Raw genomic sequence first — 25,039 nt, 5'->3', positions numbered from 1 at the left:
TATATGTCTCCTGGAAGAAGTCTTCTTTGGAAAACCCTTTGAGAAAGTTGATGGGAAAAAGGCCTTGCTTTCACAAGAAAAAAAAGAAGATTTAATCAAACATTCTAGGGGATCAAATAAACTGAGAATGACCCTGTGAAGTAAATAAGATAGACACATATAGTATCTCCTTTTTAGACTGCCAGAGAAGCAAATACAAATTTTAGGTTGATGAATTTTCAGTCAACATATATTTAATAGATAGTGGTTGTTCTTGTGTGATTTATGTGCCATAACGCAAGAGATGTAGATTTGGTGCAATAATGATGAGGCACATAAGATAGTTTTCCAATTCTAGAGCTAAAATATGCACTGCTGAGATTCAAACTCAGGATCTCCTGTTTACTAGACAGGCGCTTTAACCAACTAAGCCACAGCACCACAACATACTGGCTAATGCCTTGTTTTACGTTTTCCAAATGGTGGCAGATTGGACCTTTCTCTATCCAAGAGATACATCATTGGAGGATTAATTGACATCAATCCATCTTTATAGCAAATACATCTCAGTTGTCAACAAACATTCAAATATTGCCTGCAGCTATGAAGGTAATAAACTACATTTCCACACTGGCCGTGGCAGTATCAGTTTTGAAGATTAACTTTGTCACAGTGGCACAAGATTGGAACTTGACTGATTGATTAATTGATAGAGGATAACTATAGCTCTAAAAGATCCCCCTCCTTTCATACTCCACTCTATTCTCCTTTTCTCACTCAATTCCCTTAGTTATGATAATTTTACCAAAGTGAACTTTCTTTTCTGACCACTATCCATGTCTAGCATGGGTATACAAAGAATGCTAAATGCTGCCTCTGCAGGACACATTGTACTGTAGGAAACCACCTTCTCAGCCTTGAGTTGTGCAGCTAATTCACCAAACTCTGCGTTCTGTGTTTGGGTCTGGGTTTTGGTTACTTTTATGGATGGCCATTGCCTTTCTTCCCCATGCCTCCGTCTTGTCCACAGCTGCCATCACAGGTCCCTGCATATTGAGAGAGAGTATTCAGGACTTTCAAATAATAGATTGAGAATGTGCTTGGAAATATTTAGAAAGGTTTTAAAAGAGAACTGTTACTTAATGGCCAAAATCAGATTAGCAGCTGAATAATTCTTGGAATCTTTGCTGGATATTAAAAAGATGGTTGCCAATGGGATGGCTTTCTCACTTGCTTCACGTAGAGCCTTATAGTTGTAATCCGGGGGCACAGATTATGCTTCCAAAGCACGTCTCTGTGCTATATGTCTCCTGGAAGAAGTCTTCTTTGGAAAACCCTTTGAGAAAGTTGATGGGAAAAATGCCTTGCTTTCACAAGAAAAAAAAAGAAGGTTTAATCAAACATTCTAGGGGATCAAATAAACTGAGAATGACCCTGTGAAGTAAATAAGATAGACACATATAGTATCTCATTTTTAAACTGCCAGAGAAGCAAATACAAATTTTAGGTTGATGAATTTTCAGTCAACATATATTTAATATATAGTGGTTGTTCTTGTGTGATTTATGTGCCATAATGCAAGAGATGTAGATTCGGTGCAATAATGATGAGGCACATAAGATAGTTTTCCAATTCTAGAGCTAAAATAGGCACTGCTGAGATTCGAACTCAGGATCTCCTGTTTACTAGACAGGCGCTTTAACCAACTAAGCCACAGCACCACAACATATTGGCTCATTTTTACGTTTTACGTTTTTTAACGTTTTACATTTTCCAAATGGTGGCAGATTGGACCTTTCTCTATCCAAGAGATACATCATTGGAGGATTAATTGACATCAATCCATCTTTATAGCAAATACATCTCAGTTGTCAACAAACATTCAAATATTGCCCGCAGCTATGAAGGTAATAAACTACATTTCCACACTGGCCGTGGCAGTATCAGTTTTGAAGATTAACTTTGTCCCAGTGGCACAAGATTGGAACTTGAATGATTGATTAATTGATAGAGGATAACTATAGCTCTAAAAGACCCCCCTCCTTTCATACTCCACTCTATTCTCCTTTCCTCACTCAATTCCCTCAGTCATAATAATTTTACCAAAGTGAACTTTCTTTTCTGACCACTATCCATGTCTAGCATGGGTATACAAAGAATGATAAATGCTGCCTCTGCAGGACACATTGTACTATAGGAAACCACCTTCTCCGCCTTGAGTTGTGCAGCTAATTCACCAAACTCTGCGCACGTCTCTGTGCTATATGTCTCCTGGAAGAAGTCTTCTTTGGAAAACCCTTTGAGAAAGTTGATGGGAAAAAGGCCTTGCTTTCACAAGAAAAAAAAAAGAAGGTTTAATCAAGCATTCTAGGGGATCAAATAAACTGAGAATGACCCTGTGAAGTAAATAAGATAGAAACATATAGTATCTCCTTTTTAGACTGCCAGAGAAGCAAATACAAATTTTAGGTTGATGAATTTTCAGTCAACATATATTTAATATATAGTGGTTGTTCTTGTGTGATTTATGTGCCATAACGCAAGAGATGTAGATTCGGTGCAATAATGATGAGGCACATAAGATAGTTTTCCAATTCTAGAGCTAAAATAGGCACTGCTTAGATTCAAACTCAGGATCTCCTGTTTACTAGACAGGCGCTTTAACCAACTAAGCCACAGCACCACAACATACTAGCTCATGCCTTGTTTTACGTTTTCCAAATGGTGGCAGATTGGACCTTTCTCTATCCAAGAGATACATCATTGGAGGATTAATTGACATCAATCCATCTTTATAGCAAATACATCTCAGTTGTCAACAAACATTCAAATATTGCCCGCAGCTATGAAGGTAATAAACTACATTTCCACACTGGCCGTGGCAGTATCAGTTTTGAAGATTAACTTTGTCCCAGTGGCACAAGATTGGAACTTGACTGATTGATTAATTGATAGAGGATAACTATAGCTCTAAAAGATCCCCCTCCTTTCATACTCCACTCTATTCTCCTTTCCTCACTCAATTCCCTTAGTTATGATAATTTTACCAAAGTGAACTTTCTTTTCTGACCACTATCCATGTCTAGCATGGGTATACAAAGAATGCTAAATGCTGCCTCTGCAGGACACATTGTACTATAGGAAACCACCTTCTCCGCCTTGAGTTGTGCAGCTAATTCACCAAACTCTGCGTTCTGTGTTTGGGTCTGGGTTTTGGTTACTTTTATGGATGGCCATTGCCTTTCTTCCCCATGCCTCCGTCTTGTCCACAGCTGCCATCACAGGTCCCTGCATATTGAGAGAGAGTATTCAGGACTTTCAAATAATAGATTGTGAATGTGCTTGGAAATATTTAGAAAGGTTTTAAAAGAGAACTGTTACTTAATGGCCAAAATCAGATTAGCAGCTGAATAATTCTTGGAATCTTTGCTGGATATTAAAAAGATGGGTAGCCAACGGGATGGCTTTCTCACTTGCTTCACGTAGAGCCTTATAGTTGTAATCCGGGGGCACAGATTATGCTTCCAAAGCACGTCTCTGTGCTATATGTCTCCTGGAAGAAGTCTTCTTTGGAAAACCCTTTGAGAAAGTTGATGGGAAAAAGGCCTTGCTTTCACAAGAAAAAAAAAGAAGGTTTAATCAAACATTCTAGGGGATCAAATAAACTGAGAATGACCCTGTGAAGTAAATAAGATAGACACATATAGTATCTCCTTTTTAAACTGCCAGAGAAGCAAATACAAATTTTAGGTTGATGAATTTTCAGTCAACATATATTTAATATATAGTGGTTGTTCTTGTGTGATTTATGTGCCATAACGCAAGAGATGTAGATTCGGTGCAATAATGATGAGGCACATAAGATAGTTTTCCAATTCTAGAGCTAAAATAGGCACTGCTGAGATTCGAACTCAGGATCTCCTGTTTACTAGACATGCGCTTTAACCAACTAAGCCACAGCACCACAACATACTGGCTCATGCTTTGTTTTACGTTTTCAAAATGGTGGCAGATTGGACCTTTCTCTATCCAAGAGATACATCATTGGAGGATTAATTGACATCAATCCATCTTTATAGCAAATACATCTCAGTTGTCAACAAACATTCAAATATTGCCCGCAGCTATGAAGGTAATAAACTACATTTCCACACTGGCCGTGGCAGTATCAGTTTTGAAGATTAACTTTGTCCCAGTGGCACAAGATTGGAACTTGAATGATTGATTAATTGATAGAGGATAACTATAGCTCTAAAAGATCCCCCTCCTTTCATACTCCACTCTATTCTCCTTTCCTCACTCAATTCCCTCAGTCATGATAATTTTACCAAAGTGAACTTTCTTTTCTGACCACTATCCATGTCTAGCATGGGTATACAAAGAATGCTAAATGCTGCCTCTGCAGGACACATTGTACTATAGGAAACCACCTTCTCCGCCTTGAGTTGTGCAGCTAATTCACCAAACTCTGCGTTCTGTGTTTGGGTCTGGGTTTTGGTTACTTTTATGGATGGCCATTGCCTTTCTTCCCCATGCCTCCGTCTTGTCCACAGCTGCCATCACAGGTCCCTGCATATTGAGAGAGAGTATTCAGGACTTTCAAATAATAGATTGTGAATGTGCTTGGAAATATTTAGAAAGGTTTTAAAAGAGAACTGTTACTTAATGGCCAAAATCAGATTAGCAGCTGAATAATTCTTGAAATCTTTGCTGGATATTAAAAAGATGGGTAGCCAACGGGATGGCTTTCTCACTTGCTTCACGTAGAGCCTTATAGTTGTAATCCGGGGGCACAGATTATGCTTCCAAAGCACGTCTCTGTGCTATATGTCTCCTGGAAGAAGTCTTCTTTGGAAAACCCTTTGAGAAAGTTGATGGGAAAAAGGCCTTGCTTTCACAAGAAAAAAAAAGAAGGTTTAATCAAACATTCTAGGGGATCAAATAAACTCAGAATGACCCTGTGAAGTAAATAAGATAGACACATACAGTATCTCCTTTTTAAACTGCCAGTGAAGCAAATACAAATTTTAGGTTGATGAATTTTCAGTCAACATATATTTAATATATAGTAGTTGTTCTTGTGTGATTTATGTGCCATAACGCAGGAGATGTAGATTCGGTGCAATAATGATGAGGCACATAAGATAGTTTTCCAATTCTAGAGCTAAAATAGGCACTGCTGAGATTCAAACTCAGGATCTCCTGTTTACTAGACAGGCGCTTTAACCAACTAAGCCACAGCACCACAACATACTGGCTAATGCCTTGTTTTACGTTTTCCAAATGGTGGCAGATTGGACCTTTCTCTATCCAAGAGATACATCATTGGAGGATTAATTGACATCAATCCATCTTTATAGCAAATACATCTCAGTTGTCAACAAACATTCAAATATTGCCCACAGCTATGAAGGTAATAAACTACATTTCCACACTGGCCGTGGCAGTATCAGTTTTGAAGATTAACTTTGTCACAGTGGCACAAGATTGGAACTTGACTGATTGATTAATTGATAGAGGATAACTATAGCTCTAAAAGATCCCCCTCCTTTCATACTCCACTCTATTCTCCTTTCCTCACTCAATTCCCTTAGTTATGATAATTTTACCAAAGTGAACTTTCTTTTCTGACCACTATCCATGTCTAGCATGGGTATACAAAGAATGCTAAATGCTGCCTCTGCAGGACACATTGTACTGTAGGAAACCACCTTCTCAGCCTTGAGTTGTGCAGCTAATTCACCAAACTCTGCGTTCTGTGTTTGGGTCTGGGTTTTGGTTACTTTTATGGATGGCCATTGCCTTTCTTCCCCATGCCTCCGTCTTGTCCACAGCTGCCATCACAGGTCCCTGCATATTGAGAGAGAGTATTCAGGACTTTCAAATAATAGATTGAGAATGTGCTTGGAAATATTTAGAAAGGTTTTAAAAGAGAACTGTTACTTAATGGCCAAAATCAGATTGGCAGCTGAATAATTCTTGGAATCTTTGCTGGATATTAAAAAGATGGGTAGCCAACGGGATGGCTTTCTCATTTGCTTCACGTAGAGCCTTATAGTTGTAATCCGGGGGCACAGATTATGCTTCCAAAGCACGTCTCTGTGCTATATGTCTCCTGGAAGAAGTCTTCTTTGGAAAACCCTTTGAGAAAGTTGATGGGAAAAATGCCTTGCTTTCACAAGAAAAAAAAAGAAGGTTTAATCAAACATTCTAGGGGATCAAATAAACTGAGAATGACCCTGTGAAGTAAATAAGATAGACACATATAGTATCTCATTTTTAAACTGCCAGAGAAGCAAATACAAATTTTAGGTTGATGAATTTTCAGTCAACATATATTTAATATATAGTGGTTGTTCTTGTGTGATTTATGTGCCATAACGCAAGAGATGTAGATTCGGTGCAATAATGATGAGGCACATAAGATAGTTTTCCAATTCTAGAGCTAAAATAGGCACTGCTGAGATTCGAACTCAGGATCTCCTGTTTACTAGACAGGCGCTTTAACCAACTAAGCCACAGCACCACAACATATTGGCTCATTTTTACGTTTTACGTTTTTTAACGTTTTACATTTTCCAAATGGTGGCAGATTGGACCTTTCTCTATCCAAGAGATACATCATTGGAGGATTAATTGACATCAATCCATCTTTATAGCAAATACATCTCAGTTGTCAACAAACATTCAAATATTGCCCGCAGCTATGAAGGTAATAAACTACATTTCCACACTGGCCGTGGCAGTATCAGTTTTCAAGATTAACTTTGTCCCAGTGGCACAAGATTGGAACTTGAATGATTGATTAATTGATAGAGGATAACCATAGCTCTAAAAGACCCCCCTCCTTTCATACTCCACTCTATTCTCCTTTCCTCACTCAATTCCCTCAGTCATAATAATTTTACCAAAGTGAACTTTCTTTTCTGACCACTATCCATGTCTAGCATGGGTATACAAAGAATGATAAATGCTGCCTCTGCAGGACACATTGTACTATAGGAAACCACCTTCTCCGCCTTGAGTTGTGCAGCTAATTCACCAAACTCTGCGCACGTCTCTGTGCTATATGTCTCCTGGAAGAAGTCTTCTTTGGAAAACCCTTTGAGAAAGTTGATGGGAAAAAGGCCTTGCTTTCACAAGAAAAAAAAAGAAGGTTTAATCAAGCATTCTAGGGGATCAAATAAACTGAGAATGACCCTGTGAAGTAAATAAGATAGACACATATAGTATCTCCTTTTTAGACTGCCAGAGAAGCAAATTAAAATTTTAGGTTGATGAATTTTCAGTCAACATATATTTAATATATAGTGGTTGTTCTTGTGTGATTTATGTGCCATAACGCAAGAGATGTAGATTCGGTGCAATAATGATGAGGCACATAAGATAGTTTTCCAATTCTAGAGCTAAAATAGGCACTGCTGAGATTCAAACTCAGGATCTCCTGTTTACTAGACAGGCGCTTTAACCAACTAAGCCACAGCACCACAACATACTGGCTCATGCCTTGTTTTACGTTTTCCAAATGGTGGCAGATTGGACCTTTCTCTATCCAAGAGATACATCATTGGAGGATTAATTGACATCAATCCATCTTTATAGCAAATACATCTCAGTTGTCAACAAACATTCAAATATTGCCCGCAGCTATGAAGGTAATAAACTACATTTCCACACTGGCCGTGGCAGTATCAGTTTTGAAGATTAACTTTGTCCCAGTGGCACAAGATTGGAACTTGACTGATTGATTAATTGATAGAGGATAACTATAGCTCTAAAAGATCCCCCCTTCTTTCATACTCCACTCTATTCTCCTTTCCTCACTCAATTCCCTTAGTTATGATAATTTTACCAAAGTGAACTTTCTTTTCTGACCACTATCCATGTCTAGCATGGGTATACAAAGAATGCTAAATGCTGCCTCTGCAGGACACATTGTACTATAGGAAACCACCTTCTCCGCCTTGAGTTGTGCAGCTAATTCACCAAACTCTGCGTTCTGTGTTTGGGTCTGGGTTTTGGTTACTTTTATGGATGGCCATTGCCTTTCTTCCCCATGCCTCCGTCTTGTCCACAGCTGCCATCACAGGTCCCTGCATATTGAGAGAGAGTATTCAGGACTTTCAAATAATAGATTGAGAATGTGCTTGGAAATATTTAGAAAGGTTTTAAAAGAGAACTGTTACTTAATGGCCAAAATCAGATTAGCAGCTGAATAATTCTTGGAATCTTTGCTGGATATTAAAAAGATGGGTAGCCAACGGGATGGCTTTCTCACTTGCTTCACGTAGAGCCTTATAGTTGTAATCCGGGGGCACAGATTATGCTTCCAAAGCACATCTCTGTGCTATATGTCTCCTGGAAGAAGTCTTCTTTGGAAAACCCTTTGAGAAAGTTGATGGGAAAAAGGCCTTGCTTTCACAAGAAAAAAAAAGAAGGTTTAATCAAACATTCTAGGGGATCAAATAAACTGAGAATGACCCTGTGAAGTAAATAAGATAGACACATATTGTATCTCCTTTTTAAACTGCCAGAGAAGCAAATACAAATTTTAGGTTGATGAATTTTCAGTCAACATATATTTAATATATAGTGGTTGTTCTTGTGTGATTTATGTGCCATAACGCAAGAGATGTAGATTCGGTGCAATAATGATGAGGCACATAAGATAGTTTTCCAATTCTAGAGCTAAAATAGGCACTGCTGAGATTCGAACTCAAGATCTCCTGTTTACTAGACAGGCGCTTTAACCAACTAAGCCACAGCACCACAACATATTGGCTCATTTTTACGTTTTACGTTTTTTAACGTTTTACATTTTCCAAATGGTGGCAGATTGGACCTTTCTCTATCCAAGAGATACATCATTGGAGGATTAATTGACATCAATCCATCTTTATAGCAAATACATCTCAGTTTTCAACAAACATTCAAATATTGCCCGCAGCTATGAAGGTAATAAACTACATTTCCACACTGGCCGTGGCAGTATCAGTTTTGAAGATTAACTTTGTCCCAGTGGCACAAGATTGGAACTTGACTGATTGATTAATTGATAGAGGATAACTATAGCTCTAAAAGATCCCCCCTTCTTTCATACTCCACTCTATTCTCCTTTCCTCACTCAATTCCCTTAGTTATGATAATTTTACCAAAGTGAACTTTCTTTTCTGACCACTATCCATGTCTAGCATGGGTATACAAAGAATGCTAAATGCTGCCTCTGCAGGACACATTGTACTATAGGAAACCACCTTCTCCGCCTTGAGTTGTGCAGCTAATTCACCAAACTCTGCGTTCTGTGTTTGGGTCTGGGTTTTGGTTACTTTTATGGATGGCCATTGCCTTTCTTCCCCATGCCTCCGTCTTGTCCACAGCTGCCATCACAGGTCCCTGCATATTGAGAGAGAGTATTCAGGACTTTCAAATAATAGATTGAGAATGTGCTTGGAAATATTTAGAAAGGTTTTAAAAGAGAACTGTTACTTAATGGCCAAAATCAGATTAGCAGCTTAATAATTCTTGGAATCTTTGCTGGATATTAAAAAGATGGGTAGCCAACGGGATGGCTTTCTCACTTGCTTCACGTAGAGCCTTATAGTTGTAATCCGGGGGCACAGATCATGCTTCCAAAGCACGTCTCTGTGCTATATGTCTCCTGGAAGAAGTCTTCTTTGGAAAACCCTTTGAGAAAGTTGATGGGAAAAAGGCCTTGCTTTCACAAGAAAAGAAAAGAAGGTTTAATCAAACATTCTAGGGGATCAAATAAACTGAGAATGACCCTGTGAAGTAAATAAGATAGACACATATAGTATCTCCTTTTTAAACTGCCAGAGAAGCAAATACAAATTTTAGGTTGATGAATTTTCAGTCAACATATATTTAATATATAGTGGTTGTTCTTGTGTGATTTATGTGCCATAACGCAAGAGATGTAGATTCGGTGCAATAATGATGAGGCACATAAGATAGTTTTCCAATTCTAGAGCTAAAATAGGCACTGCTGAGATTCGAACTCAGGATCTCCTGTTTACTAGACAGCCGCTTTAACCAACTAAGCCACAGCACCACAACATACTGGATCATGCCTTGTTTTACGTTTTCCAAATGGCGGCAGATTGGACCTTTCTCTATCCAAGAGATACATCATTGGAGGATTAATTGACATCAATCCATCTTTATAGCAAATACATCTCAGTTGTCAACAAACATTCAAATATTGCCCGCAGCTATGAAGGTAATAAACTACATTTCCACACTGGCCGTGGCAGTATCAGTTTTGAAGATTAACTTTGTCCCAGTGGCACAAGATTGGAACTTGACTGATTGATTAATTGATAGAGGATAACTATAGCTCTAAAAGATCCCCCTCCTTTCATACTACACTCTATTCTCCTTTCCTCACTCAATTCCCTCAGTCATGATAATTTTACCAAAGTGAAATTCTTTTCTGACCACTATCCATGTCTAGCATGGGTATACAAAGAATGCTAAATGCTGCCTCTGCAGGACACATTGTACTATAGGAAACCACCTTCTCCGCCTTGAGTTGTGCAGCTAATTCACCAAACTCTGCGCACGTCTCTGTGCTATATGTCTCCTGGAAGAAGTCTTCTTTGGAAAACCCTTTGAGAAAGTTTATGGGAAAAAGGCCTTGCTTTCACAAGAAAAAAAAAGAAGGTTTAATCAAACATTCTAGGGGATCAAATAAACTGAGAATGACCCTGTGAAGTAAATAAGATAGACACATATAGTATCTCCTTTTTAAACTGCCAGAGAAGCAAATACAAATTTTAGGTTGATGAATTTTCAGTCAACATATATTTAATATATAGTGGTTGTTCTTGTGTGATTTATGTGCCATAACGCAAGAGATGCAGATTCGGTGCAATAATGATGAGGCACATAATATAGTTTTCCAATTCTAGAGCTAAAATAGGCACTGCTGAGATTCGAACTCAGGATCTCCTGTTTACTAGACAGGCGCTTTAACCAACTAAGCCACAGCACCACAACATACTAGCTCATGCCTTGTTTTACGTTTTCCAAATGGTGGCAGATTGGACCTTTCTCTATCCAAGAGATACATCATTGGAGGATTAATTGACATCAATCCATCTTTATAGCAAATACATCTCAGTTGTCAACAAACATTCAAATATTGCCCGCAGCTATGAAGGTAATAAACTACATTTCCACACTGGCCGTGGCAGTATCAGTTTTGAAGATTAACTTTGTCCCAGTGGCACAAGATTGGAACTTGACTGATTGATTAATTGATAGAGGATAACTATAGCTCTAAAAGATCCCCCCTTCTTTCATACTCCACTCTATTCTCCTTTCCTCACTCAATTCCCTTAGTTATGATAATTTTACCAAAGTGAACTTTCTTTTCTGACCACTATCCATGTCTAGCATGGGTATACAAAGAATGCTAAATGCTGCCTCTGCAGGACACATTGTACTATAGGAAACCACCTTCTCCGCCTTGAGTTGTGCAGCTAATTCACCAAACTCTGCGTTCTGTGTTTGGGTCTGGGTTTTGGTTACTTTTATGGATGGCCATTGCCTTTCTTCCCCATGCCTCCGTCTTGTCCACAGCTGCCATCACAGGTCCCTGCATATTGAGAGAGAGTATTCAGGACTTTCAAATAATAGATTGAGAATGTGCTTGGAAATATTTAGAAAGGTTTTAAAAGAGAACTGTTACTTAATGGCCAAAATCAGATTAGCAGCTGAATAATTCTTGGAATCTTTGCTGGATATTAAAAAGATGGGTAGCCAACGGGATGGCTTTCTCACTTGCTTCACGTAGAGCCTTATAGTTGTAATCCGGGGGCACAGATTATGCTTCCAAAGCACGTCTCTGTGCTATATGTCTCCTGGAAGAAGTCTTCTTTGGAAAACCCTTTGAGAAAGTTGATGGGAAAAAGGCCTTGCTTTCACAAGAAAAAAAAAGAAGGTTTAATCAAACATTCTAGGGGATCAAATAAACTGAGAATGACCCTGTGAAGTAAATAAGATAGACACATATTGTATCTCCTTTTTAAACTGCCAGAGAAGCAAATACAAATTTTAGGTTGATGAATTTTCAGTCAACATATATTTAATATATAGTGGTTGTTCTTGTGTGATTTATGTGCCATAACGCAAGAGATGTAGATTCGGTGCAATAATGATGAGGCACATAAGATAGTTTTCCAATTCTAGAGCTAAAGTAGGCCTTGCTGAGATTCGAACTCAGGATCTCCTGTTTACTAGACAGGCACTTTAACCAACTAAGCCACAGCACCACAACATACTGGCTCATTTTTACGTTTTACGTTTTTTAACGTTTTACATTTTCCAAATGGTGGCCGATTGGACCTTTCTCTATCCAAGAGATACATCATTGGAGGATTAATTGACATCAATCCATCTTTATAGCAAATACATCTCAGTTGTCAACAAACATTCAAATATTGCCCGCAGCTATGAAGGTAATAAACTACATTTCCACACTGGCCGTGGCAGTATCAGTTTTGAAGATTAACTTTGTCCCAGTGGCACAAGATTGGAACTTGACTGATTGATTAATTGATAGAGGATAACTATAGCTCTAAAAGATCCCCCTCCTTTCATACTCCACTCTATTCTCCTTTCCTCACTCAATTCCCTTAGTTATGATAATTTTACCAAAGTGAACTTTCTTTTCTGACCACTATCCATGTCTAGCATGGGTATACAAAGAATGCTAAATGCTGCCTCTGCAGGACACATTGTACTATAGGAAACCACCTTCTCCGCCTTGAGTTGTGCAGCTAATTCACCAAACTCTGCGTTCTGTGTTTGGGTCTGGGTTTTGGTTACTTTTATGGATGGCCATTGCCTTTCTTCCCCATGCCTCCGTCTTGTCCACAGCTGCCATCACAGGTCCCTGCATATTGAGAGAGAGTATTCAGGACTTTCAAATAATAGATTGTGAATGTGCTTGGAAATATTTAGAAAGGTTTTAAAAGAGAACTGTTACTTAATGGCCAAAATCAGATTAGCAGCTGAATAATTCAAGAAATCTTTGCTGGATATTAAAAAGATGGGTAGCCAACGGGATGGCTTTCTCACTTGCTTCACGTAGAGCCTTATAGTTGTAATCCGGGGGCACAGATTATGCTTCCAAAGCACGTCTCTGTGCTATATGTCTCCTGGAAGAAGTCTTCTTTGGAAAACCCTTTGAGAAAGTTGATGGGAAAAAGGCCTTGCTTTCACAAGAAAAAAAAAGAAGGTTTAATCAAACATTCTAGGGGATCAAATAAACTGAGAATGACCCTGTGAAGTAAATAAGATAGACACATATAGTATCTCCTTTTTAAACTGCCAGAGAAGCAAATACAAATTTTAGGTTGATGAATTTTCAGTCAACATATATTTAATATATAGTGGTTGTTCTTGTGTGATTTATGTGCCATAACGCAAGAGATGTAGATTCGGTGCAATAATGATGAGGCACATAAGATAGTTTTCCAATTCTAGAGCTAAAATAGGCACTGCTGAGATTCGAACTCAGGATCTCCTGTTTACTAGACATGCGCTTTAACCAACTAAGCCACAGCACCACAACATACTGGCTCATGCTTTGTTTTACGTTTTCAAAATGGTGGCAGATTGGACCTTTCTCTATCCAAGAGATACATCATTGGAGGATTAATTGACATCAATCCATCTTTATAGCAAATACATCTCAGTTGTCAACAAACATTCAAATATTGCCCGCAGCTATGAAGGTAATAAACTACATTTCCACACTGGCCGTGGCAGTATCAGTTTTGAAGATTAACTTTGTCCCAGTGGCACAAGATTGGAACTTGAATGATTGATTAATTGATAGAGGATAACTATAGCTCTAAAAGATCCCCCTCCTTTCATACTCCACTCTATTCTCCTTTCCTCACTCAATTCCCTCAGTCATGATAATTTTACCAAAGTGAACTTTCTTTTCTGACCACTATCCATGTCTAGCATGGGTATACAAAGAATGCTAAATGCTGCCTCTGCAGGACACATTGTACTATAGGAAACCACGTTCTCCGCCTTGAGTTGTGCAGCTAATTCACCAAACTCTGCGTTCTGTGTTTGGGTCTGGGTTTTGGTTACTTTTATGGATGGCCATTGCCTTTCTTCCCCATGCCTCCGTCTTGTCCACAGCTGCCATCACAGGTCCCTGCATATTGAGAGAGAGTATTCAGGACTTTCAAATAATAGATTGTGAATGTGCTTGGAAATATTTAGAAAGGTTTTAAAAGAGAACTGTTACTTAATGGCCAAAATCAGATTAGCAGCTGAATAATTCTTGAAATCTTTGCTGGATATTAAAAAGATGGGTAGCCAACGGGATGGCTTTCTCACTTGCTTCACGTAGAGCCTTATAGTTGTAATCCGGGGGCACAGATTATGCTTCCAAAGCACGTCTCTGTGCTATATGTCTCCTGGAAGAAGTCTTCTTTGGAAAACCCTTTGAGAAAGTTGATGGGAAAAAGGCCTTGCTTTCACAAGAAAAAAAAAGAAGGTTTAATCAAACATTCTAGGGGATCAAATAAACTCAGAATGACCCTGTGAAGTAAATAAGATAGACACATACAGTATCTCCTTTTTAAACTGCCAGTGAAGCAAATACAAATTTTAGGTTGATGAATTTTCAGTCAACATATATTTAATATATAGTAGTTGTTCTTGTGTGATTTATGTGCCATAACGCAGGAGATGTAGATTCGGTGCAATAATGATGAGGCACATAAGATAGTTTTCCAATTCTAGAGCTAAAATAGGCACTGCTGAGATTCAAACTCAGGATCTCCTGTTTACTAGACAGGCGCTTTAACCAACTAAGCCACAGCACCACAACATACTGGCTAATGCCTTGTTTTACGTTTTCCAAATGGTGGCAGATTGGACCTTTCTCTATCCAAGAGATACATCATTGGAGGATTAATTGACATCAATCCATCTTTATAGCAAATACATCTCAGTTGTCAACAAACATTCAAATATTGCCCACAGCTATGAAGGTAATAAACTACATTTCCACACTGGCCGTGGCAGTATCAGTTTTGAAGATTAACTTTGTCACAGTGGCACAAGATTGGAACTTGACTGATTGATTAATTGATAGAGGATAACTATAGCTCTAAAAGATCCCCCTCCTTTCATACTCCACTCTATTCTCCTTTCCTCACTCAATTCCCTTAGTTATGATAATTTTACCAAAGTGAACTTTCTTTTCTGACCACTATCCATGTCTAGCATGGGTATACAAAGAATGCTAAATGCTGCCTCTGCAGGACACATTGTACTGTAGGAAACCACCTTCTCAGCCTTGAGTTGTGCAGCTAATTCACCAAACTCTGCGTTCTGTGTTTGGGTCTGGGTTTTGGTTACTTTTATGGATGGCCATTGCCTTTCTTCCCCATGCCTCCGTCTTGTCCACAGCTGCCATCACAGGTCCCTGCATATTGAGAGAGAGTATTCAGGACTTTCAAATAATAGATTGAGAATGTGCTTGGAAATATTTAGAAAGGTTTTAAAAGAGAACTGTTACTTAATGGCCAAAATCAGATTGGCAGCTGAATAATTCTTGGAATCTTTGCTGGATATTAAAAAGATGGGTAGCCAACGGGATGGCTTTCTCATTTGCTTCACGTAGAGCCTTATAGTTGTAATCCGGGGGCACAGATTATGCTTCCAAAGCACGTCTCTGTGCTATATGTCTCCTGGAAGAAGTCTTCTTTGGAAAACCCTTTGAGAAAGTTGATGGGAAAAATGCCTTGCTTTCACAAGAAAAAAAAAGAAGGTTTAATCAAACATTCTAGGGGATCAAATAAACTGAGAATGACCCTGTGAAGTAAATAAGATAGACACATATAGTATCTCATTTTTAAACTGCCAGAGAAGCAAATACAAATTTTAGGTTGATGAATTTTCAGTCAACATATATTTAATATATAGTGGTTGTTCTTGTGTGATTTATGTGCCATAACGCAAGAGATGTAGATTCGGTGCAATAATGATGAGGCACATAAGATAGTTTTCCAATTCTAGAGCTAAAATAGGCACTGCTGAGATTCGAACTCAGGATCTCCTGTTTACTAGACAGGCGCTTTAACCAACTAAGCCACAGCACCACAACATATTGGCTCATTTTTACGTTTTACGTTTTTTAACGTTTTACATTTTCCAAATGGTGGCAGATTGGACCTTTCTCTATCCAAGAGATACATCATTGGAGGATTAATTGACATCAATCCATCTTTATAGCAAATACATCTCAGTTGTCAACAAACATTCAAATATTGCCCGCAGCTATGAAGGTAATAAACTACATTTCCACACTGGCCGTGGCAGTATCAGTTTTGAAGATTAACTTTGTCCCAGTGGCACAAGATTGGAACTTGAATGATTGATTAATTGATAGAGGATAACCATAGCTCTAAAAGACCCCCCTCCTTTCATACTCCACTCTATTCTCCTTTCCTCACTCAATTCCCTCAGTCATAATAATTTTACCAAAGTGAACTTTCTTTTCTGACCACTATCCATGTCTAGCATGGGTATACAAAGAATGATAAATGCTGCCTCTGCAGGACACATTGTACTATAGGAAACCACCTTCTCCGCCTTGAGTTGTGCAGCTAATTCACCAAACTCTGCGCACGTCTCTGTGCTATATGTCTCCTGGAAGAAGTCTTCTTTGGAAAACCCTTTGAGAAAGTTGATGGGAAAAAGGCCTTGCTTTCACAAGAAAAAAAAAGAAGGTTTAATCAAGCATTCTAGGGGATCAAATAAACTGAGAATGACCCTGTGAAGTAAATAAGATAGACACATATAGTATCTCCTTTTTAGACTGCCAGAGAAGCAAATTAAAATTTTAGGTTGATGAATTTTCAGTCAACATATATTTAATATATAGTGGTTGTTCTTGTGTGATTTATGTGCCATAACGCAAGAGATGTAGATTCGGTGCAATAATGATGAGGCACATAAGATAGTTTTCCAATTCTAGAGCTAAAATAGGCACTGCTGAGATTCAAACTCAGGATCTCCTGTTTACTAGACAGGCGCTTTAACCAACTAAGCCACAGCACCACAACATACTGGCTCATGCCTTGTTTTACGTTTTCCAAATGGTGGCAGATTGGACCTTTCTCTATCCAAGAGATACATCATTGGAGGATTAATTGACATCAATCCATCTTTATAGCAAATACATCTCAGTTGTCAACAAACATTCAAATATTGCCCGCAGCTATGAAGGTAATAAACTACATTTCCACACTGGCCGTGGCAGTATCAGTTTTGAAGATTAACTTTGTCCCAGTGGCACAAGATTGGAACTTGACTGATTGATTAATTGATAGAGGATAACTATAGCTCTAAAAGATCCCCCCTTCTTTCATACTCCACTCTATTCTCCTTTCCTCACTCAATTCCCTTAGTTATGATAATTTTACCAAAGTGAACTTTCTTTTCTGACCACTATCCATGTCTAGCATGGGTATACAAAGAATGATAAATGCTGCCTCTGCAGGACACATTGTACTATAGGAAACCACCTTCTCCGCCTTGAGTTGTGCAGCTAATTCACCAAACTCTGCGTTCTGTGTTTGGGTCTGGGTTTTGGTTACTTTTATGGATGGTCATTGCCTTTCTTCCACATGCCTCCGTCTTGTCCACAGCTACCATCACAGGTCCCAGCATATTGAGAGAGAGTATTCAGGACTTTCAAATAATAGATTGAGAATGTGCTTGGAAATATTTAGAAAGGTTTTAAAATAGAACTGTTACTTAATGGCCAAAATCAGATTAGCAGCTGATTTTGTGATGAGGGACATAATATAGTTTTCCAATTCTAGAGCTAAAATAGGCACTGCTGAGATTCGAACTCAGGATCTCCTGTTTACTAGACAGGCGCTTTAACCAACTAAGCCACAGCACCACAACATACTGGCTCATACCTTGTTTTATGTTTTCCAAATGGTGGCAGATTGGACCTTTCTCTATCCAAGAGATACATCATTGGAGGATTAATTGACATCAATCCATCTTTATAGCAAATACATCTCAGTTGTCAACAAACATTCAAATATTGCCCGCAGCTATGAAGGTAATAAACTACATTTCCACACTGGCCGTGGCAGTACCAGTTTTGAAGATTAACTTTGTCCCAGTGGCACAAGATTGGAACTTGAATGATTGATTAATTGATAGAGAATAACTATAGCTCTAAAAGATCCCCCTCCTTTCATACTCCACTCTATTCTCCTTTCCTCACTCAATTCCCTCAGTCATGATAATTTTACCAAAGTGAACTTTCTTTTCTGACCACTATCCATGTCTTGCATGGGTATACAAAGAATGCTAAATGCTGCCTCTGCAGGACACATTGTACTATAGGAAACCACCTTCTCCGCCTTGAGTTGTGCAGCTAATTCACCAAACTCTGCGTTCTGTGTTTGGGTCTGGGTTTTGGTTACTTTTATGGATGGCCATTGCCTTTCTTCCCCATGCCTCCGTCTTGTCCACAGCTGCCATCAGAGGTCCCAGCATATTGAGAGAGAGTATTCAGGACTTTCAAATAATAGATTGAGAATGTGCAAGGAAATATTTAGAAAGGTTTTAAAAGAGAACTGTTACTTAATGGCCAAAATCAGATTAGCAGCTGAATAATTCTTGGAATCTTTGCTGGATATTACAAAGATGGTTGCCAACGGGATGGCTTTCTCACTTGCTTCACGTAGAGCCTTATAGTTGTAATCCGGGGGCACAGATTATGCTTCCAAAGCACGTCTCTATGCTATATGTCTCCTGGAAGAAGTCTTCTTTGGAAAACCCTTTGAGAAAGTTGATGGGAAAAAGGCCTTGCTTTCACAAGAAAAAAAAAGAAGGTTTAATCAAACATTCTAGGGGATCAAATAAACTGAGAATGACCCTGTGAAGTAAATAAGATAGACACATATAGTATCTCCTTTTTAAACTGCCAGAGAATCAAATACAAATTTTAGGTTGATGAATTTTCAGTCAACATATATTTAATATATAGTGGTTGTTCTTGTGTGATTTATGTGCCATAATGCAAGAGATGTAGATTCGGTGCAATAATGATGAGGCACATAAGATAGTTTTCCAATTCTAGAGCTAAAATAGGCACAGCTGAGATTCGAACTCAGGATCTCCTGTTTACTAGAAAGGCGCTTTAACCAACTAAGCCACAGCACCACAACATACTGTCTCATGCCTTGTTTTACGTTTTCCAAATGGTGGCAGATTGGACCTTTCTCTATCCAAGAGATACATCATTGGAGGATTAATTGACATCAATCCATCTTTATAGCAAATACACCTCAGTTGTCAACAAACATTCAAATATTGCCCGCAGCTATGAAGGTAATAAACTACATTTCCACACTGGCCGTGGCAGTATCAGTTTTGAAGATTAACTTTGTCCCAGTGGCACAAGATTGGAATTTGAATGATTGATTAATTGATAGAGGATAACTCTAGCTCTAAAAGATCCCCCTCCTTTCATACTCCACTCTATTCTCCTTTCCTCAATCAATTCCCTCAGTCATGATAATTTTACCAAAGTGAACTTTCTTTTCTGACCACTATCCATGTCTAGCATGGGTATACAAAGAATGCTAAATGCTGCCTCTGCAGGACACATTGTACTATAGGAAACCACCTTCTCCGCCTTGAGTTGTGCAGCTAATTCACCAAACTCTGCGTTCTGTGTTTGGGTCTGGGTTTTGGTTACTTTTATGGATGGTCATTGCCTTTCTTCCACATGCCTCCGTCTTGTCCACAGCTACCATCACAGGTCCCAGCATATTGAGAGAGAGTATTCAGGACTTTCAAATAATAGATTGAGAATGTGCTTGGAAATATTTAGAAAGGTTTTAAAATAGAACTGTTACTTAATGGCCAAAATCAGATTAGCAGCTGAATAATTCTTGGAATCTTTGCTGGATATTACAAAGATGGCTGTCAACGGGATGGCTTTCTCACTTGCTTCACGTAGAGCCTGATAGTTGTAATCCGGGGGCACAGATTATGCTTCCAAAGCACGTCTCTGTGCTATATGTCTCCTGGAAGAAGTCTTCTTTGGAAAACCCTTTGAGAAAGTTGATGGGAAAAAGGCCTTGCTTTCACAAGAAAAAAAAAGAAGGTTTAATCAAACATTCTAGGGGATCAAATAAACTGAGAATGACCCTGTGAAGTAAATAAGATAGACACATATAGTATCTCCTTTTTAAACTGCCAGAGAACCAAATACAAATTTTAGGTTGATGAATTTTCAGTCAACATATATTTAATATATAGTGGTTGTTCTTGTGTGATTTATGTGCCATAATGCAAGAGATGTAGATTCGGTGCAATAATGATGAGGCACATAAGATAGTTTTCCAATTCTAGAGCTAAAATAGGCACTGCTGAGATTCGAACTCAGGATCTCCTGTTTACTAGACAGGCGCTTTAACCAACTAATCCACAGCACCACAACATACTGACTTACGCCTTGTTTTACATTTTCCAAATGGTGGCAGATTGGACCTTTCTCTATCCAAGAGATACATCATTGGAGGATTAAATGACATCAATCCATCTTTATAGCAAAGACATCTCAGTTGTCAACAAACATTCAAATATTGCCCGCAGCTATGAACGTAATAAACTACATTTCCACACTGGCCGTGGCAGTATCAGTTTTGAAGATTAACTTTGTCCCAGTGGCACAAGATTGGAACTTGACTGATTGATTAATTGATAGAGGATAACTCTAGCTCTAAAATATCCCCCTCCTTTCATACTCCACTCTATTCTCCTTTCCTCACTCAATTCCCTCAGTCATGATAATTTTACCAAAGTGAACTTTCTTTTCTGACCACTATCCATGTCTAGCATGGGTATACAAAGAATGCTAAATGCTGCCTCTGCAGGACACATTGTACTATAGGAAACCACCTTCTCCACCTTGAGTTGTGCAGCTAATTCACCAAACTCTGCGTTCTGTGTTTTGGTCTGGGTTTTGGTTACTTTTATGGATGCCTTTCTTCCCCATGCCTCCGTCTTGTCCACAGCTGCCATCACAGGTCCCAGCATATTGAGAGAGAGTATTCAGGACTTTCAAATAATAGATTGAGAATGTGCTTGGAAATATTTAGAAAGGTTTTAAAAGAGAACTGTTACTTAATGGCCAAAATCAGATTAGCAGCTGAATAATTCTTGGAATCTTTGCTGGATATTACAAAGATGGTTGCCAACGGGATGGCTTTCTCACTTGCTTCACGTAGAGCCTTATAGTTGTATTCCGGGGGCACAGATTATGCTTCCAAAGCACGTCTCTGTGCTATATGTCTCCTGGAAGAAGTCTTCTTTGGAAAACCCTTTGAGAAAGTTGATGGGAAAAAGGCCTTGCTTTCACAAGAAAAGAAAAGAAGGTTTAATCAAACATTCTAGGGGATCAAATTAACTGAGAATGACCCTGTGAAGTAAATAAGATAGACACATATAGTATCTCCTTTTTAAACTGCCAGAGAAGCAAATACAAATTTTAGGTCGATGAATTTTCAGTCAACATGTATTTAATATATAGTGGTTGTTTTTGTGTGATTTATGTGCCATAATGCAAGAGATGTAGATTCGGTGCAATAATGATGAGGCACATAAGATAGTTTTCCAATTCTAGAGCTAAAATAGGCACAGCTGAGATTCGAACTCAGGATCTCCTGTTTACTAGACAGGCGCTTTAACCAACTAAGCCACAGCACCACAACATACTGTCTCATGCCTTGTTTTACGTTTTCCAAATGGTGGCAGATTGGACCTTTCTCTATCCAAGAGATACATCATTGGAGGATTAATTGACATCAATCCATCTTTATAGCAAATACACCTCAGTTGTCAACAAACATTCAAATATTGCCCGCAGCTATGAAGGTAATAAACTACATTTCCACACTGGCCGTGGCAGTATCAGTTTTGAAGATTAACTTTGTCCCAGTGGCACAAGATTGGAATTTGAATGATTGATTAATTGATAGAGGATAACTCTAGCTCTAAAAGATCCCCCTCCTTTCATACTCCACTCTATTCTCCTTTCCTCAATCAATTCCCTCAGTCATGATAATTTTACCAAAGTGAACTTTCTTTTCTGACCACTATCCATGTCTAGCATGGGTATACAAAGAATGCTAAATGCTGCCTCTGCAGGACACATTGTACTATAGGAAACCACCTTCTCCGCCTTGAGTTGTGCAGCTAATTCACCAAACTCTGCGTTCTGTGTTTGGGTCTGGGTTTTGGTTACTTTTATGGATGGTCATTGCCTTTCTTCCACATGCCTCCGTCTTGTCCACAGCTACCATCACAGGTCCCAGCATATTGAGAGAGAGTATTCAGGACTTTCAAATAATAGATTGAGAATGTGCTTGGAAATATTTAGAAAGGTTTTAAAATAGAACTGTTACTTAATGGCCAAAATCAGATTAGCAGCTGAATAATTCTTGGAATCTTTGCTGGATATTACAAAGATGGCTGTCAACGGGATGGCTTTCTCACTTGCTTCACGTAGAGCCTGATAGTTGTAATCCGGGGGCACAGATTATGCTTCCAAAGCACGTCTCTGTGCTATATGTCTCCTGGAAGAAGTCTTCTTTGGAAAACCCTTTGAGAAAGTTGATGGGAAAAAGGCCTTGCTTTCACAAGATAAAAAAAGAAGGTTTAATCAAACATTCTAGGGGATCAAATAAACTGAGAATGACCCTGTGAAGTAAATAAGATAGACACATATAGTATCTCCTTTTTAAACTGCCAGAGAACCAAATACAAATTTTAGGTTGATGAATTTTCAGTCAACATATATTTAATATATAGTGGTTGTTCTTGTGTGATTTATGTGCCATAATGCAAGAGATGTAGATTCGGTGCAATAATGATGAGGCACATAAGATAGTTTTCCAATTCTAGAGCTAAAATAGGCACTGCTGAGATTCGAACTCAGGATCTCCTGTTTACTAGACAGGCGCTTTAACCAACTAATCCACAGCACCACAACATACTGACTTACGCCTTGTTTTACATTTTCCAAATGGTGGCAGATTGGACCTTTCTCTATCCAAGAGATACATCATTGGAGGATTAAATGACATCAATCCATCTTTATAGCAAAGACATCTCAGTTGTCAACAAACATTCAAATATTGCCCGCAGCTATGAACGTAATAAACTACATTTCCACACTGGCCGTGGCAGTATCAGTTTTGAAGATTAACTTTGTCCCAGTGGCACAAGATTGGAACTTGACTGATTGATTAATTGATAGAGGATAACTCTAGCTCTAAAATATCCCCCTCCTTTCATACTCCACTCTATTCTCCTTTCCTCACTCAATTCCCTCAGTCATGATAATTTTACCAAAGTGAACTTTCTTTTCTGACCACTATCCATGTCTAGCATGGGTATACAAAGAATGCTAAATGCTGCCTCTGCAGGACACATTGTACTATAGGAAACCACCTTCTCCACCTTGAGTTGTGCAGCTAATTCACCAAACTCTGCGTTCTGTGTTTTGGTCTGGGTTTTGGTTACTTTTATGGATGCCTTTCTTCCCCATGCCTCCGTCTTGTCCACAGCTGCCATCACAGGTCCCAGCATATTGAGAGAGAGTATTCAGGACTTTCAAATAATAGATTGAGAATGTGCTTGGAAATATTTAGAAAGGTTTTAAAAGAGAACTGTTACTTAATGGCCAAAATCAGATTAGCAGCTGAATAATTCTTGGAATCTTTGCTGGATATTAAAAAGATGGTTGCCAACGGGATGGCTTTCTCACTTGCTTCACGTAGAGCCTTATAGTTGTAATCCAGGGGCACAGATTATGCTTCCAAAGCACGTCTCTGTGCTATATGTCTCCTGGAAGAAGTCTTCTTTGGAAAACCCTTTGAGAAAGTTGATGGGAAAAAGGCCTTGCTTTCACAAGAAAAAAAAAAGAAGGTTTAATCAAACATTCTAGGGGATCAAATAAACTGAGAATGACCCTGTGAAGTAAATAAGATAGACACATATAGTATCTCCTTTTTAAACTGCCAGAGAAGCAAATACAAATTTTACGTTGATGAATTTTCAGTCAACATATATTTAATTTATAGTGGTTGTTCTTGTGTGATTTGTGTGCCATAACGCAAGAGATGTAGATTCGGTGCAATAATGATGAGGGACATAATATAGTTTTCCAATTCTAGAGCTAAAATAGGCACTGCTGAGATTCGAACTCAGGATCTCCTGTTTACTAGACAGGCGCTAAAATAGGCGCTGCTGAGATTCGAACTCAGGATCTCCTGTTTACTAGACAGGCGCTTTAACCAACTAAGCCACAGCACCACAACATACTGGCTCATACCTTGTTTTATGTTTTCCAAATGGTGGCAGATTGGACCTTTCTCTATCCAAGAGATACATCATTGGAGGATTAATTGACATCAATCCATCTTTATAGCAAATACATCTCAGTTGTCAACAAACATTCAAATATTGCCCGCAGCTATGAAGGTAATAAACTACATTTCCACACTGGCCGTGGCAGTACCAGTTTTGAAGATTAACTTTGTCCCAGTGGCACAAGATTGGAACTTGACTGATTGATTAATTGATAGAGAATAACTATAGCTCTAAAAGATCCCCCTCCTTTCATACTCCACTCTATTCTCCTTTCCTCACTCAATTCCCTCAGTCATGATAATTTTACCAAAGTGAACTTTCTTTTCTGACCACTATCCATGTCTAGCATGGGTATACAAAGAATGCTAAATGCTGCCTCTGCAGGACACATTGTACTATAGGAAACCACCTTCTCCGCCTTGAGTTGTGCAGCTAATTCACCAAACTCTGCGTTCTGTGTTTGGGTCTGGGTTTTGGTTACTTTTATGGATGGCCATTGCCTTTCTTCCCCATGCCTCCGTCTTGTCCACAGCTGCCATCACAGGTCCCAGCATATTGAGAGAGAGTATTCAGGACTTTCAAATAATAGATTGAG

At 38.8% G+C, this 25,039-nt stretch overlaps 17 non-coding genes across 17 annotated transcripts; all 17 read right to left on the bottom strand.

Annotated features, from left to right (window-relative positions):
- Positions 1 to 1,626: 1,626 nt before the first annotated feature.
- TRNAT-AGU (transfer RNA threonine (anticodon AGU)) lies at positions 1,627 to 1,700 on the bottom strand. The gene has a single exon. It is a non-coding gene; the product is annotated as a tRNA-Thr (tRNA).
- A 2,169-nt stretch (positions 1,701 to 3,869) lies between these two features.
- Positions 3,870 to 3,943, bottom strand: TRNAT-AGU (transfer RNA threonine (anticodon AGU)). Its single transcript has one exon. It is a non-coding gene; the product is annotated as a tRNA-Thr (tRNA).
- A 1,207-nt stretch (positions 3,944 to 5,150) lies between these two features.
- On the bottom strand, positions 5,151 to 5,224 carry TRNAT-AGU (transfer RNA threonine (anticodon AGU)). The gene has a single exon. It is a non-coding gene; the product is annotated as a tRNA-Thr (tRNA).
- Positions 5,225 to 6,431: 1,207 nt separating this feature from the next.
- TRNAT-AGU (transfer RNA threonine (anticodon AGU)) lies at positions 6,432 to 6,505 on the bottom strand. The gene has a single exon. It is a non-coding gene; the product is annotated as a tRNA-Thr (tRNA).
- Positions 6,506 to 7,392: 887 nt separating this feature from the next.
- Positions 7,393 to 7,466, bottom strand: TRNAT-AGU (transfer RNA threonine (anticodon AGU)). The gene has a single exon. It is a non-coding gene; the product is annotated as a tRNA-Thr (tRNA).
- Positions 7,467 to 8,674: 1,208 nt separating this feature from the next.
- On the bottom strand, positions 8,675 to 8,748 carry TRNAT-AGU (transfer RNA threonine (anticodon AGU)). Its single transcript has one exon. It is a non-coding gene; the product is annotated as a tRNA-Thr (tRNA).
- A 1,226-nt stretch (positions 8,749 to 9,974) lies between these two features.
- Positions 9,975 to 10,048, bottom strand: TRNAT-AGU (transfer RNA threonine (anticodon AGU)). The gene has a single exon. It is a non-coding gene; the product is annotated as a tRNA-Thr (tRNA).
- Positions 10,049 to 10,916: 868 nt separating this feature from the next.
- TRNAT-AGU (transfer RNA threonine (anticodon AGU)) lies at positions 10,917 to 10,990 on the bottom strand. The gene has a single exon. It is a non-coding gene; the product is annotated as a tRNA-Thr (tRNA).
- Positions 10,991 to 13,497: 2,507 nt separating this feature from the next.
- Positions 13,498 to 13,571, bottom strand: TRNAT-AGU (transfer RNA threonine (anticodon AGU)). Its single transcript has one exon. It is a non-coding gene; the product is annotated as a tRNA-Thr (tRNA).
- Positions 13,572 to 14,778: 1,207 nt separating this feature from the next.
- Positions 14,779 to 14,852, bottom strand: TRNAT-AGU (transfer RNA threonine (anticodon AGU)). Its single transcript has one exon. It is a non-coding gene; the product is annotated as a tRNA-Thr (tRNA).
- Positions 14,853 to 16,059: 1,207 nt separating this feature from the next.
- On the bottom strand, positions 16,060 to 16,133 carry TRNAT-AGU (transfer RNA threonine (anticodon AGU)). The gene has a single exon. It is a non-coding gene; the product is annotated as a tRNA-Thr (tRNA).
- An 887-nt stretch (positions 16,134 to 17,020) lies between these two features.
- Positions 17,021 to 17,094, bottom strand: TRNAT-AGU (transfer RNA threonine (anticodon AGU)). Its single transcript has one exon. It is a non-coding gene; the product is annotated as a tRNA-Thr (tRNA).
- A 776-nt stretch (positions 17,095 to 17,870) lies between these two features.
- On the bottom strand, positions 17,871 to 17,944 carry TRNAT-AGU (transfer RNA threonine (anticodon AGU)). Its single transcript has one exon. It is a non-coding gene; the product is annotated as a tRNA-Thr (tRNA).
- Positions 17,945 to 20,430: 2,486 nt separating this feature from the next.
- On the bottom strand, positions 20,431 to 20,504 carry TRNAT-AGU (transfer RNA threonine (anticodon AGU)). The gene has a single exon. It is a non-coding gene; the product is annotated as a tRNA-Thr (tRNA).
- Positions 20,505 to 21,703: 1,199 nt separating this feature from the next.
- Positions 21,704 to 21,777, bottom strand: TRNAT-AGU (transfer RNA threonine (anticodon AGU)). The gene has a single exon. It is a non-coding gene; the product is annotated as a tRNA-Thr (tRNA).
- A 1,206-nt stretch (positions 21,778 to 22,983) lies between these two features.
- Positions 22,984 to 23,057, bottom strand: TRNAT-AGU (transfer RNA threonine (anticodon AGU)). Its single transcript has one exon. It is a non-coding gene; the product is annotated as a tRNA-Thr (tRNA).
- Positions 23,058 to 24,313: 1,256 nt separating this feature from the next.
- TRNAT-AGU (transfer RNA threonine (anticodon AGU)) lies at positions 24,314 to 24,387 on the bottom strand. Its single transcript has one exon. It is a non-coding gene; the product is annotated as a tRNA-Thr (tRNA).
- Positions 24,388 to 25,039: the final 652 nt, after the last annotated feature.

This window comes from Pelobates fuscus, chromosome 3 (assembly GCF_036172605.1).
Source record: "Pelobates fuscus isolate aPelFus1 chromosome 3, aPelFus1.pri, whole genome shotgun sequence".
In the NCBI taxonomy this organism is placed as follows: domain Eukaryota; kingdom Metazoa; phylum Chordata; class Amphibia; order Anura; family Pelobatidae; genus Pelobates; species Pelobates fuscus.
Note: the sequence above shows the minus strand (reverse complement) of the source record. Positions and strands in the feature narration are given on the sequence as shown.